At 35.2% G+C, this 13,437-nt stretch overlaps 1 protein-coding gene across 1 annotated transcript in view; it reads left to right on the forward strand.

Annotated features, from left to right (window-relative positions):
* Positions 1-13,437, forward strand: part of ASH1L (ash1 (absent, small, or homeotic)-like (Drosophila)) — a gene marked incomplete at its 5' end in the record, with an annotated part of 126,394 nt that overhangs the window by 61,863 nt on the left and 51,094 nt on the right. The window lies entirely within an intron of this gene.

The following is a 13,437-nucleotide window of genomic DNA, read 5'->3' on the forward strand; positions in this document are numbered from 1 at the left end:
TGAACGTGGGATGACTTTCCATTTATTGAGATCTTTTAAAATTTATTTTAGGGGCCGGCCCGGTGGCGCACTGCTATAGTGCGCCGCTTGGGAAGCGCGGTGGCGCTCCCGCCGAGGGTTCGGATCCCATGTGGAGACCGGTTCCCGCTCACTGGTTGAGTGCGGTGCGGGTGCAACACCGAGGGTTGCAATCCCGTTGCCGGTCAGTAAAAAAGACAAAAAGGAAAAAAAAATTAAGTTCTTGGTTTGTTTATTGCTAGTGCATAGAAATACAGTTGATTGGGGGAGGGGAGGGCAGCTGGCTGGTATGGGGATCCGAACCCTTGACCTTGCTGTTATAACACCACACTAACCAGCTGAGCTAAGTAGCCAGCCGAAATATAGTTGATTTTTATATATTGATTTTATATGCTCCAACCTAGCTGTTAGTCTTGATAGTCTTTTAGTGGGTTCTGTCATATGTCTCTTACCTTTGCTTATGATAATCATTTTTGTCATTCAAAGGTCCATGTTTTCATGTAGTCATATTTATCATGTTGTTTTTTTAATTGCTCCAGAATTTTGAGTCATTATTAGACTCAAAAGCTTGCCCATGCCAGATTTTAAGCAATTAAGAAATTTACCTTAGTTTTCTTCAATTTTTCATCTAATTCCTTGATTTATTTGGACTTTATTCTGGTAAATAGTATTAGTCTGGGCTAATACTGAAGAAATAAGAAGAAAGTTAATACTTACTATTATGTGCCAATAACTGTGCTAATCACTTTACATACATTATCTCATTTACTTAGTCAACAACCCTGTGAGAGACCAAATAGTATTATTGAAGAGCCTAAGACTGAGAAACTTAAGTAATTTGTCTAGTGTTACACAGCTAGTAAGTAGCATAGTTAACATCTGAATGCAGGTTGTGATTGTTTGTAAGTTTATACTTTTTACCACTTTACTCAGCCTTTAAAGTACTTAAAATACCTTTTGATTCTAAAAAAATGGTTGACTTGTCTGGACCATTTTAATTCCTGCTTTAGATGGCATTCTAGCTCTAAAATAACATAAATTTTTATATTACATACCTTATAAGATAAAACACTGGGCTGGTAAAGTTTATGTTGTAACCTGAAAATAATTTCAACTTTTTATTTTATCTGAAAGTGCCATACTCCTCAAAGATTTTTAAATGGTCAGGCTTGGATTGTTAGGGAAAGATAGCATTAAGAAAAATCATATTTTTCTATTATTCCTCTCCAGATTTCATCTATGTAAGAACATTAAAGGTGTCTATAGATTATGTCCAGAAATATTTTAGCTCTGGTATGATATTAATTTACCTTTTAATATGACTCTGGACCATCTCTCCCTGTGGTTAGTTGGGTATACTAAAATACGTCAATCTAAATAAAATGTAAATATGTTAATCTAAATAAAATAAAATTAGTGAAATCTGTTAGAGAAAATAGTCTATACTTTGGTTGGTGCAGTGTTTTGAGAGAAATGGTAACATCAGCAGGATAATTTATGAAAATAGTATTTTCAAAAGCTTAATTGCCGGGCCGGCCCAGTGGTGCACTGGAGAGTGCGCCACTTAGGAGCGTGGCGGCGCTCCCACCGAGGGTTCGGATCCCATGTAGAGACCGGTTCCCGCTCACTGGCTGAGCGCGGTGCAGGTGCAACACCGAGGGTCGCGATCCCGTTGCCGGTCAGTAAAAAAGACAAAAAGGAAAAAAAAAAAAGCTTAATTGCCGGTAGAATGCAGAATAGATTGTCAGTTGTGGTTACAGAACTACTGTATTGTCAAATCTCAGCTACATGAATTTGGGCAAGTTACTGTACTTTGATCCTCAGTGATCTCAACCAAAAAATGAAAATGATAAATAGTACCTATTAAATAGAATTATTGAAGGGTAAAGTCTTAACATATATGAAGTGAACATACAAAAAATTTTTTAGGGCTGGCCTGTTAGCTTAGTTCGTTAAAGCGTGGTGCTGATAACACCAAGGTCTACAGTTCAATTGTACTAGCCAACAGCCAAAAAAAAAAAAAAGGTTTTTTTTCTGTCATTTGTGACCCAGGGCAAGGTACTTAACTCCTCTAAGACTCTTACTTTCTCTTTATAGAGTAATATGACCTCCTTAGGATCATTATACTCTACTCAGATTCTTTTGAGATCTCATTATTTCTTACACATTAGCATCCAAAATTCTTTGCATAATATTTAAGGCCCACTCTCATGTAGTGTAACCTATTTCTTTAGTGGTATCTCCAGTCATAGTGCTCAAATATTCATTCCTTTAGCCACAACATCTGATTACTTCTCCCATTTCCTCCATCCTACACTTTCCTCTTGGTGTTTAACGTAGGTGCTTTACATAGTATAAACTACCTTCCCACTTACCTTTTACTTACCCAAATCCCATTCACCCTTTCAAACCTTATTCCAGATCTGAAATACTCCCTCTTTAAATAAAAGTTTTCTTAATTCTCCTCTAGTCGCATTACTTTTATTTTTCTTTTGTAGAGCTTAGTAACTCTTTATAGGAAGTAGTGTTATGAGTTTTATCACATTCTGATATGTCATCTAGGCATCTGCATACATGTTTGTTCTTCCACCAAACTGTAAGCTTCTTTTGGCTAGAACCACATTTTGTAGACCCTATTGGCATCTTTTATATACATAGGTTGAATATCCCTTTTCCAAAATGCTTGAGACCAGAAGTGTTTTGCATTTCAAATTTTTTCAGATATTGGAATATTTTTAGAATACATACCAGTTGAGCATCCCTTAATCCAAAAATCCAAAGTCCAAAATGCTCCAGTGAGCATTTCCTTTGGGCATCATGTTGGAGCTCAAAAAGTTTTGGGTTTTGGAGCACTTCAGATTTTTGGATTAGGGATGCTCAATCTGTATTATGAAAAAGAACAACCCGAATTCCTAAAATATAATACATATGACTTAAAATCTCCTTAGTAAAAATTTAGACGGTAAGAGCAGCATCTGCCCTCTTGGTAACAAATATGAGAAAATTATTATTTTCATTTATCATTTTCATATTCATCCAAGATAGACATTCCAAAATGGAGTAATTTTGTCTTGAAAATGTGGAATTTTGTTTTGAAAAGTTTGTAGTATACACTTGTGTGTACATACACAAGTATATATACACACACACGTATGTATTTATGCATATATATGGCCATATATATGTATTTATGGCCATATATAATGTATCCAAAACAGTGTTTGTATGATCAACATTTATTACATTATAAGTCATGTTCGTACTTTCTTGCCCTTTGCAAAACCCTTTTACATACATTATCATTTGAGTCAGTTATATTGCATTTAAGCGCATCTATGTCATACTCCTGTACTCATAGAATCAAATTACGGTAGTCTTTACAAATATGTTCTATTATGTTTTCCAATAGAATGGTGTTTTAACTCCAAGACATTTTTTGCCATTCGACATGATTTTGGTCCTGTCTTTCCTGTTTTAACATTATTCTAAATGAATTATTATTACCAAGGTAAATTAATTTGTTGTATAAAGTCATTTAATATTTTCCTAAAGTATACGTCATATGTTATTACCTGTTTCTATTATGATAAACTAAAGATTACAAGATTGTAGGAAAACACTTATATACCTTTCACCCATATTCACCAATTGTTGATATTCTACCTCTTTTCTTTCCCACCCTCCCTCCTGCCCCATGCACACCCAAACGCACACATACACACACACACACGCTGAGTTATTTGATAAAAAGTTACAGATACTTTGACCGATTAATCATAAATATTTTAGTATGTATTTCCTAAGAGCAAGGACTTTTTTATATATAAACACAGTACAAATATAAAAATTAGAATGTTTAACATCACTACAATACTATTATCTAATGTACAGTTCCCTAATCATATTTCACTAATTGTCTCAGTAATGTCCTTTATAACAATCTTCTTTACAGGATATAATCCATGATCATACTTTGCATTTAGTTGTCATGTCTCTTTATTTAATTTGGAGCAGTTCTTCAGCCTCTCTTTGATATTTTTTATCTGAAAGATTAAAATATTTATTGCAACAGAAAGATAAAGATAAGTACCAAAGAAACATGACAGTACTTTATGCTTGAAATGTTAATTTGTCCCTAGTTAATATAATTAATTATGTTCATAACTCATGAAATGACACTATTTTTCTGCTATACCTTTGTACCATGTGTTTACCAAGTAGAAAAGATTTATTTATAGATATGAGCACACAATAATTTTCCATAGATATTTTTGTGTTCATAGGTTTATATGCCTTGCCCAGCATAAATTGGAAGACTAGCAATGACTGAATTCATCACAGAACAGATATTCAGGAAGCATTGGCCATCATGAATTGCACTTGCAAGAACAATCTTCTTGGCATTTTTGAAGAGCACAGAGCAGTTGTTTCATAGAGGGTTCTAAATTTGAGTTTGTCTGGTGTATCTTCATGAATAGATTGCATTTTTGTCAGGAATACCACAGAAGTGATATTAATTAAATCAGGAAGCATATGATATCACTGTGCCATTGATGCTGTTAACTTTGATTGCTTGGTCACTGTGATATGCACCAGGTTATTCCATTGTAAAGTTGTAGTTTCTCCCACACAATAATAAGTGATCTTTGGGGAGATACTTTGAAACTATGTAGATATCCTGTTCCTTATCACACTTAGACCCAGTAGTTTTAGCATCCGTTATTGATACTTGACTGAATAAGCAGTTACCATGTTGGTTGTAAATTGGTTATTTTCTTACTTTGTCTTTTTCTACATCTATTAATTGGCATTCTAATATAGTGAGACACTTTCTCCCCACTCTTACTTATTATCGGTATGAACTCACAGAGTCCTACTTCTTTTTATGGATTATGATCCACTACTTTCATTATTCATTTTCATGGCCAGATTGTCCCAGATGTAGCCAGTGGTAGCCTTTTCAAGGTTAGCCCCATCATTTTTTTTTAACACTTATTTTTCTGTCATCCTTTTAGAAAATAAAATTAAATCACCATTGTTGGGTGGGTAAGAGAAGTGGATATTTTGGATGGAGATATGTGATAAAGCAAATATAGCAAAAATTAAATTATAGAATCTAGGTAATAAATATAAGGATTTTTTGGTACAATTATTTATCTGTGTTTGAAAATATTCCCAACCCGTTAGCTCAGTTCAGCCTTGTAACACCAAAGTCAAGGGTTCAGATCCTCATACCAGCCAGCTGCAAAAAAACAAACAAACAAAAAACACACAAAAAAATGTTGGGAAATCAGCAGAAATGGGGGGAGATATTTTGTGTCTTGTAGGATTGAGCAAATGAGTAAATATATTGATGCTGTTGGCAGCCAGAGTTCTCTTTGTGGAAAGATGATAAATACAGAATGGGGATAAGTGAAGAAAAGCCATGTGGCATTATATTAGATATGCTTCTAATTTCTGAATTTTACCTATATTTATTTATTTATTTATTGCCTATAAATTCAAATAAATTTTTTTTCTTTCCATCAACCCCTGTAACATATTCATTGACTTTTATTGCATGGTTTTCATCTCTGAGTAAGTGACCATTAAAACGGGTAGCAAAATTGGGGGATGAATGGTATTATGACAAGTATCCCTTTTTCTCTCTAATATTTATATGTAAGAATTTGCTATTGTTATCCCATGTTGAATCTTTGTCCATTCTCTCTTCAATGGAAAGTCTTTTCTATTTAACTTTTTTGTGTGTTTTAATGTTTTTATTAGTTTGGCCTTTAGCTACAAAGATTTTAGAATCCTAGTGAGAATTTTGGTGGCTATTAGCTGAAAAATAGTACAGCTTGCTAGGAAGAGGCTTTGCAGTATGGAAGTTGGCTTTGTCACCAAAATGACATAAATTTTAAGTGTACGTTCTAGTCTGTGAGATTATTTACAAGTTGTTTTTCACCATTCACTATGAATAAATGTCTCACTAGTACATTGGTGTTAGGAACTTACTCTGAGTCATTTTATAGTCAACCAACAATAAAAGAAAATAAGCTTGAGACAAAGGAAAAGAAAAATTTTTTATTACACCAAACTAGCCAGCCACCCAATTTAAAAAAAAATTGTTTTTTTAATTGCAAAACAAGTTTTGCAGGAGAATCCAAGCTTTAAAGGACTCTTTCTATGAAAAATACAATAGGTATGTCAATGAAACACACAAAATACCGGGTTTGCCTTTTTCTGTTCTCGGTAGAAAAAGCAATTTTCGTGTTTACAAAGATCATCACATCTCTTTAGACATCAGGATTGCAAAAATTAGGGATAAAATTGTTAGGGAATCAATAACTTATCCAAAATGGCTATTGTGCAGTGTGTCACTTTTACTTTCACAGACCCTCTTCATGTGTAAGTTCCACCTCTAAGGTGGAGATTTTACCACATAAATTCGTTTAGTGGTTCTCTGACTCAGAATCTTTAACTTGATATTTATTTGATCAGTTTTATTTATGTAAGTTTAATGTGTGATATTAATATATAAAAATCTCCTGATATGGTTGCTAAAACTAGGAAAAACATGCTTCTAGGTCTTCAGAATCAACTTTTGTTTGGAAACATTTGTAAAAAGTTGAATTGTGCTTTTTATATGTAAAAAGTATTTTACTGCCATTGTTAGCTTACTATCATGATAAGAACCAAAAGCCTTCCAACTTACCTCTATTAAGTTTCACATGGAAGACTCTGTAGAGAAATCCTCTTTCTCTAAAGATCTGTCAGTGTTCCTGACCCGCCAAGAAGTGATGTTACTTATTCCCCATACATTTTGGCATTCAGAAAGCCATGTAGTAGGTAGCAAGCCAGTTTCCCGGGAGGATTTTTTTTTTTTTTTGTCTTTTTTCGTGACCGGCAACGGATCGCAACCCTCAGTGTCGCGCCCATACCGGACCGGGACCGGCAACGGGATCGCAACCCTCGGTGTTGCCCCCGCACCTCGCTCAGCCAGTGAGCGGCCGGTCTGTATGTGGGATCCAAACCCTCGGCGGGAGCACCGGCATGCTCCCAAGCGGCGCACTGTAGCAGTGCACCACCGGGCCGGCCAACCCGGGAGGATTTTATAGACGTCATTTCCACGTATAAAGTGTACTACTTTTGCAAAATAGCGATCTTTAGGGCTGGCCAGTTATCTCAGTTGATTAGAGCGTGGTGTTATAACACTACGGTCAAGGGTTTCAATCCCCATACCAGCCAGCTGTGAAAAAGAAAGAAAAAAATAGTGATATTGTCATACATAATTCAGTTATATTCTTTATGGTTACAAATTTGGTTTATCCAATTATATATTTTATTGAACCTACATAATTAACTACATGGTCATGAACAGTAAGGGAAATAAAAATCACTTTGCATTTTATATATGTTGTTCTGAATAATTTTCTAGGTAGGCCAATCAATGTGTATCTTTTTTATTTTTACAGAATCTTTATCATTAAGTTTTCTGGATTATCTGTAGGATTATCATCTATATTAACAACTTTTATAGGATAATTTTTGTAAGCTTAAGGGTTTAATTGGAACAGTATACCATTTAAAGGGTGTTTCGTTTCCCTTTGCAAAAGTATAGCCTATTAACTTGAAGATTATAGAAAAATTAAGACGACAAAGTCTTTATCATGCACTCATTAAAAATAGAACATTTTCATACCAGCCAGCCACCCAAAAACAGACATTTACCACAATTTTTTTTTTTTTTTGGTGGCTGGCCACTATGGGAATCCAACCAAACCCTTTAACCTTGGTGTTGTAACACTGTGCTCTAACCAACTGAGCCAACCAGCCAGCCAGAACATTTACCACAATTAAATTAGTTCATTCAGGCCTAAATACTCAATTTTTTATTTTGCTGGTATTGGGTTAAGCAGTGTGCATTCACAAAGTCATTTGTTTGTAGGCTAAAAGAGACATGAGTCCTGGAAATTTGCTGTCCCTCTTTAGTGTGACAGATAACTGTTGGAGGTGACATTGTCAGCTAATAACAGAGAAATCTATACCCATAATGTTATTCCCAGTAGTATCAGAAATACCTAATACAGGGCTGGCTGGTTAGCTCAGTTGGTTAGGGTATGGTATACAGGCCAGATGCCAAAAGTTTTTTTTAAAATAAGAAATACCTGATACAGTCCTTTTACTGATGCCTTTTTGATGTTTCTTCTACAACTCTCCATCTTTGCTTGTAGCTGAGGCCTTTAGACAATTGTATGAAAAAAATCAGAAACCATCTTTAGATGATAAGAGTAAATGGCTTTTGTTAACCTATGGTAATTACCAATAATATCGTAGTGGATGGAAGTGGAATCATTTATATTATCATTCATAAACATTTAATCAAAAATTGCTCTGAGGACAAAAACATTATGGAGAATGTGGGCATTGACAAGACTCTAGGTTCTTCTGATGTATTTCATAAAATGTATGTTATGATTGTCACCAACTGACAAAGATATTCAAACCTGGAAGAAAAATTCTTCTTGGTCAAAAGAGTCAAGTTTTTAACAATTATTGTGCCAGTTTTTCTCTAACCTTAAAAAGTACATAATAGTTAAAACATTCATATTAATAAAATTTTACTTACATTTAATTAATCTATGGAACTTGAACTTTCTTTGATTTGCAAGTTGTCCTCATATTGTGGGTCTGACAGACAGGACAGCTCTCTGTCATGTGTTCATTAAAATCTAGAGTCTGCCAGAAATCCTGTCTGACAGCCAGCAGCTGTCAGGGAAAGTCCAAAGATGGTTTAAGTTTAGAAGACATCTTAATAGTTTTATTATTTTGAGTGTGGAGACTAGATTAGAGCTAACAAGATTTGAACATTAGGGAATAAACGCCAAAAGCCAAGAAATGGTTATAGACAATATTTAAGATAAACATAATAGCAATTAACAATGATTATTAGGAACCCTAACTATTTTCACTTTTTTCTTTTCTCCCTTTGATGGTGGGTCTGTCTGAATTAGATATCCCTGTATTGTACCCCATTTAATTATTAAAACCAAATAATTATCCAGAGTTTCTCCCAAAGAAAGCAAAAGCATGCCACAAGTACTGAATAGCTTACATTTATAAACAGAACATTATCGGTTGGGATCCCTGTACCAGCCAGTTGCCAAAATATGTATATATATTTATATATTTTAAAAAAATTAATGTGTACAATACTTTATATCAAACTAATTGCAGTTGACCCTTGAACAACACAGGTTTGAACTACATGGATCAATTTATAAGCAGATTTTTTTTCAGTAAATGTTAGAAATTTTTTTCGAGATTTGCAACAATTTGAACAAACTTACAGAAGAACCATGTAGCCTAGAAATGTTGAAAAAATTAAGAAAAAGGTATGTCATGAATGCATAAAATATATGTAGATAACTAGTCTGTTTTATCATTTATATGTATAAAACATGCACAAATTTATTATGGAAAGTTAACATTTATCAAAACTTATACACACACTTAGAGACCATATGTACCACTATTTGCAGCCAAGAGAAATGTAAACATTTTCTTTTCTCTAGCTTACTTTATTGTAAGAATACGGTATATAACACATAATATATAAAATATGCCGTAATCGACTGTTTATGTTATCACTAAGGCTTCTGATCAACAGTAGGCTATTAGTAATAAATTTGGGGGGAGGAGTCAAAAGTTATGCAGATTTTCTGCTGTGTTGGAGGGGTTGGCAATCCTAACCACCGCCTTGTTCAAGGCTCAGCTGTACCTCCTTTTGATAAGAAAGGCAAAAGGTTTTTTTCATTTAGACACATATACATAGAATTAGCTGCATTTTTACAATTTCAGCCACAAGTCAGAAGTAAACACTGTCACAAAAATTTACTGTCTGGCTTGCTGTCAGTTATAGCAGTTTCATATCTGAAATGGCCACTCCTCATTACAACAGGCAGAAATATTTTTCTCCCAAGTGATTTGAATTAATAGTGGCACACAAACAAATGAATACTACAAAAAATGGTAGGAGTGTTCAGAATCTCCAGGACAAACTAAAACATAAAAAAAGGAAACCAAATTCTCTCTATTAATCTGTTACTCCACAGAGACCATAAAGTTCTGATGATTTAAAAAATGACAGAGATTCCCATGTTACTGTCACTAAACAGAGAAGTAAGCAGCCACGCATAAAATCAAAACCAAAATCAGACTCCGCCAAGAACTGAGAAAACAATTTCTCACTTGATTATCATATCCATAATGGCATCACTTTATCTTAGATATCAACATTGGAAAATCAAAGATAAAATTGTTTTTCTGTTAGAGAGTAAGTAATTAATGGAAGTATTCAAGGTTTCATTAACTTTGGGGATGATAACTACACAAGTGACCCTGGATTTTTTTGTGGTTTTGTGTGTTTGTTCACCACATGGTACCAAGCATTTTCTTAACTGACTATGGTCATGTGCTTACTTACCTTAATGGCAGAAGGGTGAAATACCAGTTTTGCTTCCATTCCTTTTATGCTGTTTATTTACTTTGGGTAAATATTGAAACAAATGGTGTGTAGTCCAAATTTTCTTCCATACAGAGTCCTTGGTTCTAGATACAGTTGTTTACTTGATCTAATTGACTTTGATTGATGATTACAAAATATAAGGGCTGGCTGGTTAACTTGGTTGGTTAGACTGTGGTGTTACAACACCAAAAAAAAAAATGTGTGTGTGTATGTTTGTGTGTGTGTGTGTATATATATATATATATGTGTGTATATATATATATATATATATATGTATATATATATATATATATATACATATATATATATGTATATGCTTATAACTTTAGTTGGATTTTTTTTTTTCGTTTTTGTCTTTTTTCATGACCGGCAACGGATCGCAACCCTCAGTGTTGCGCCCGTACCGGACCGGGACCGGCAACGGGAACGCAACCCACGGTGTTGCTCCCACACCTACCTCAGCCAGTGAGCGGCCGGTCTGTATATGGGATCCAAACCCTCGGCGGGAGCGCTGCCGCGCTTCCCAAGCGGCGCACTGTAGCAGTGCGCCACCGGGCCGGCCCATAGTTGGATTTTTAAAAATTGTTTTTCTGTTTACAATCATCATCTTAAGTTGTGTTTTTTTGTTTTTGGGGGGTTTTTTTTGCAGCTGGCCAGTACGGGGATCTGAACCCGTGACCTTTGTGTTATACGGCTGCATTCTAACCAACTGAGCTAACCAGCCAGTCTTGAGTAAGTTTTTAAAAGTGAGAAAATGGTCTTTGGGTGTAAGTAGATAAATCTAGTACCTTTTCTTTCTTTCTTTGTAACTTTCCCAAATTTCTTACCAGTGCTTTAAAATCTTTACGTGACCTAGTTTCTGAATTCATCTGGACAGTGTCAGCTATACTGCTTCCTTTTGTTTCCTCTAATTCTCCAACTTTATTACAACTTTGGTCTTATACCAGCTGTATTTCCTCTGCCTGATATTCCTTCATTTTCCAGATCCTCTCATGACTAACATCTCGGTAATGTTTGCATCTTAGGTTAATGTCATTTTCTCAGAGAATCCTTCCCCGAGTACTCCCAGTTCATCCCATTTTAATTATTTCCCTAGTATTTATTATTTTCTGATATTTTTCCTATTTTCTTAGTTATTTTCTTATTTTTTTACTATCTGTCTGCCCAATTGAAATGTAAACTATCTTATTTATCACTGTTTCTTAGCACTTAGGACAACAGAACCTGGACTTAATGAGTGCTCAGTAATGGTTGAATAAATATACGAGTGGTCCACTAGAAAGAACTAGGGCTATTAATAGTGAATTTGGGGGGGAAGTCAAAACTTATACTCAGATTTTCCACTGTGTTGGGCTGGGGCGGGGGTAGGTAGATGCCCTTAGCCACCTCATTGTTCAAGGCTCAACTGTACCTTCTTTTGATAAGAAAAGCAAAAGGCTTTCAGGTTCTACAAATGACTTACTTCTTTAGGCCTCAGTTTTCTCTTCTGCAAAATGTGTATTAGTATACCTACTTATTATAAGATATAGTGAACTAGACTTGTTTTTAAAAAGGCAGTATGAGGGGCCGGCCCATGGCTCACTTGGGAGAGTGTGGTGCTGATAACACCAAGGCCACACGTTGGGATCCCTATATAGGGATGGCCAGTTAGCTCACTTGGGAGAGTGTGGTGCTGATAACACCAAGGCCACACGTTGGGATCCCTATATAGGGATGGCCAGTTAGCTCACTTGGGAGAGTGTGGTGCTGACAACACCAGGTCAAGGGTTAAGATCCCCATACAAGTCATATTTTTTAAAAAATAAATAAATAATAATTAAAAAAGTCATATTTTTTAAAAAATAAATAAATAATAATTAAAAAAAAATTTTTTTTAATTTAAAAAATAAAAAGGCAGTATGTTGTAAATTTAGTTAGAGAAAAGAAATACATCAGCCTTGACTTATTCGCTGGAACTTTAAGACAAAATAAAATCATAATAGATTAAATGAGGCTCTCCTGAAGCACTTTTTTCTCCCTTCCATTTTTTTCTTTCTTTTCTTTTTCCCCCTTCCTTTTATATATTTATGAAATCTCAAGAGATTGATCTCATACTAAACATTAGGAAACAGACCAATAAGGTGAGTGGAAGAGGTAAACCTATGGTGGAATAAAAAACCATGGTGGAGGGCCGGCCCGTGGCTCACTCGGGAGAGTGTGGTGCTGATAACACCAAGGCCACGGGTTCGGATCCTATATAGGGATGGCCGGTTGGCTCACTAGCTGAGCGTGGTGTTGACAACACCAAGCCAAGGGTTGAGATCCCCTTACCGGTCATCTTTTAAAAAAATAAAAATAAAAATAAAAAATAAAAAATAAAAAACCATGGTGGAATAAAAGAAAGAATAATATTGTAGGTAGGGCTTGAGCAAGAAACTAAGTTTTTAATCTTAAATCTCCTTACCACCTACTAAAATTAAGACAAGTCACTTAACCTCATACAACTAACATTTCCTCTTACCTGCATCACAGTATTGATATAAATGATAACTTGTGAAAGTACTTTGTAAACTATAAATTTACCAAATAAAAGATAATCATTATAATCAGATCTGAAATTTGGATTCCTTCTGCAAAACAGAGAAAACTAACAAGCCTCTTTCTTAAGGCAGTTCCAGAAATACAGATTTTAAAACTGTGTCACCCACACCCGCCATCCACCAAAAAAAAAGTGTGAAAGTACCTGGGATCCTCTTCCCAAAAAATGCAGTTAAGAATTAAGCTACTGTTAAATACTTTTTTTTTTTTTTCCTTTTTGTCTTTTTTCGTGACCGGCAACGGATCGCAACCCTCAGTGTCGCGCCCGTACCGGACCGGGACCGGCCACGGGATCGCAACCCCCAGGGCTGCTCCCGCCCCCCGCTCACCCC

Source organism: Galeopterus variegatus, unplaced genomic scaffold, assembly GCF_000696425.1.
Source record: "Galeopterus variegatus unplaced genomic scaffold, G_variegatus-3.0.2 Scaffold4721, whole genome shotgun sequence".
In the NCBI taxonomy this organism is placed as follows: domain Eukaryota; kingdom Metazoa; phylum Chordata; class Mammalia; order Dermoptera; family Cynocephalidae; genus Galeopterus; species Galeopterus variegatus.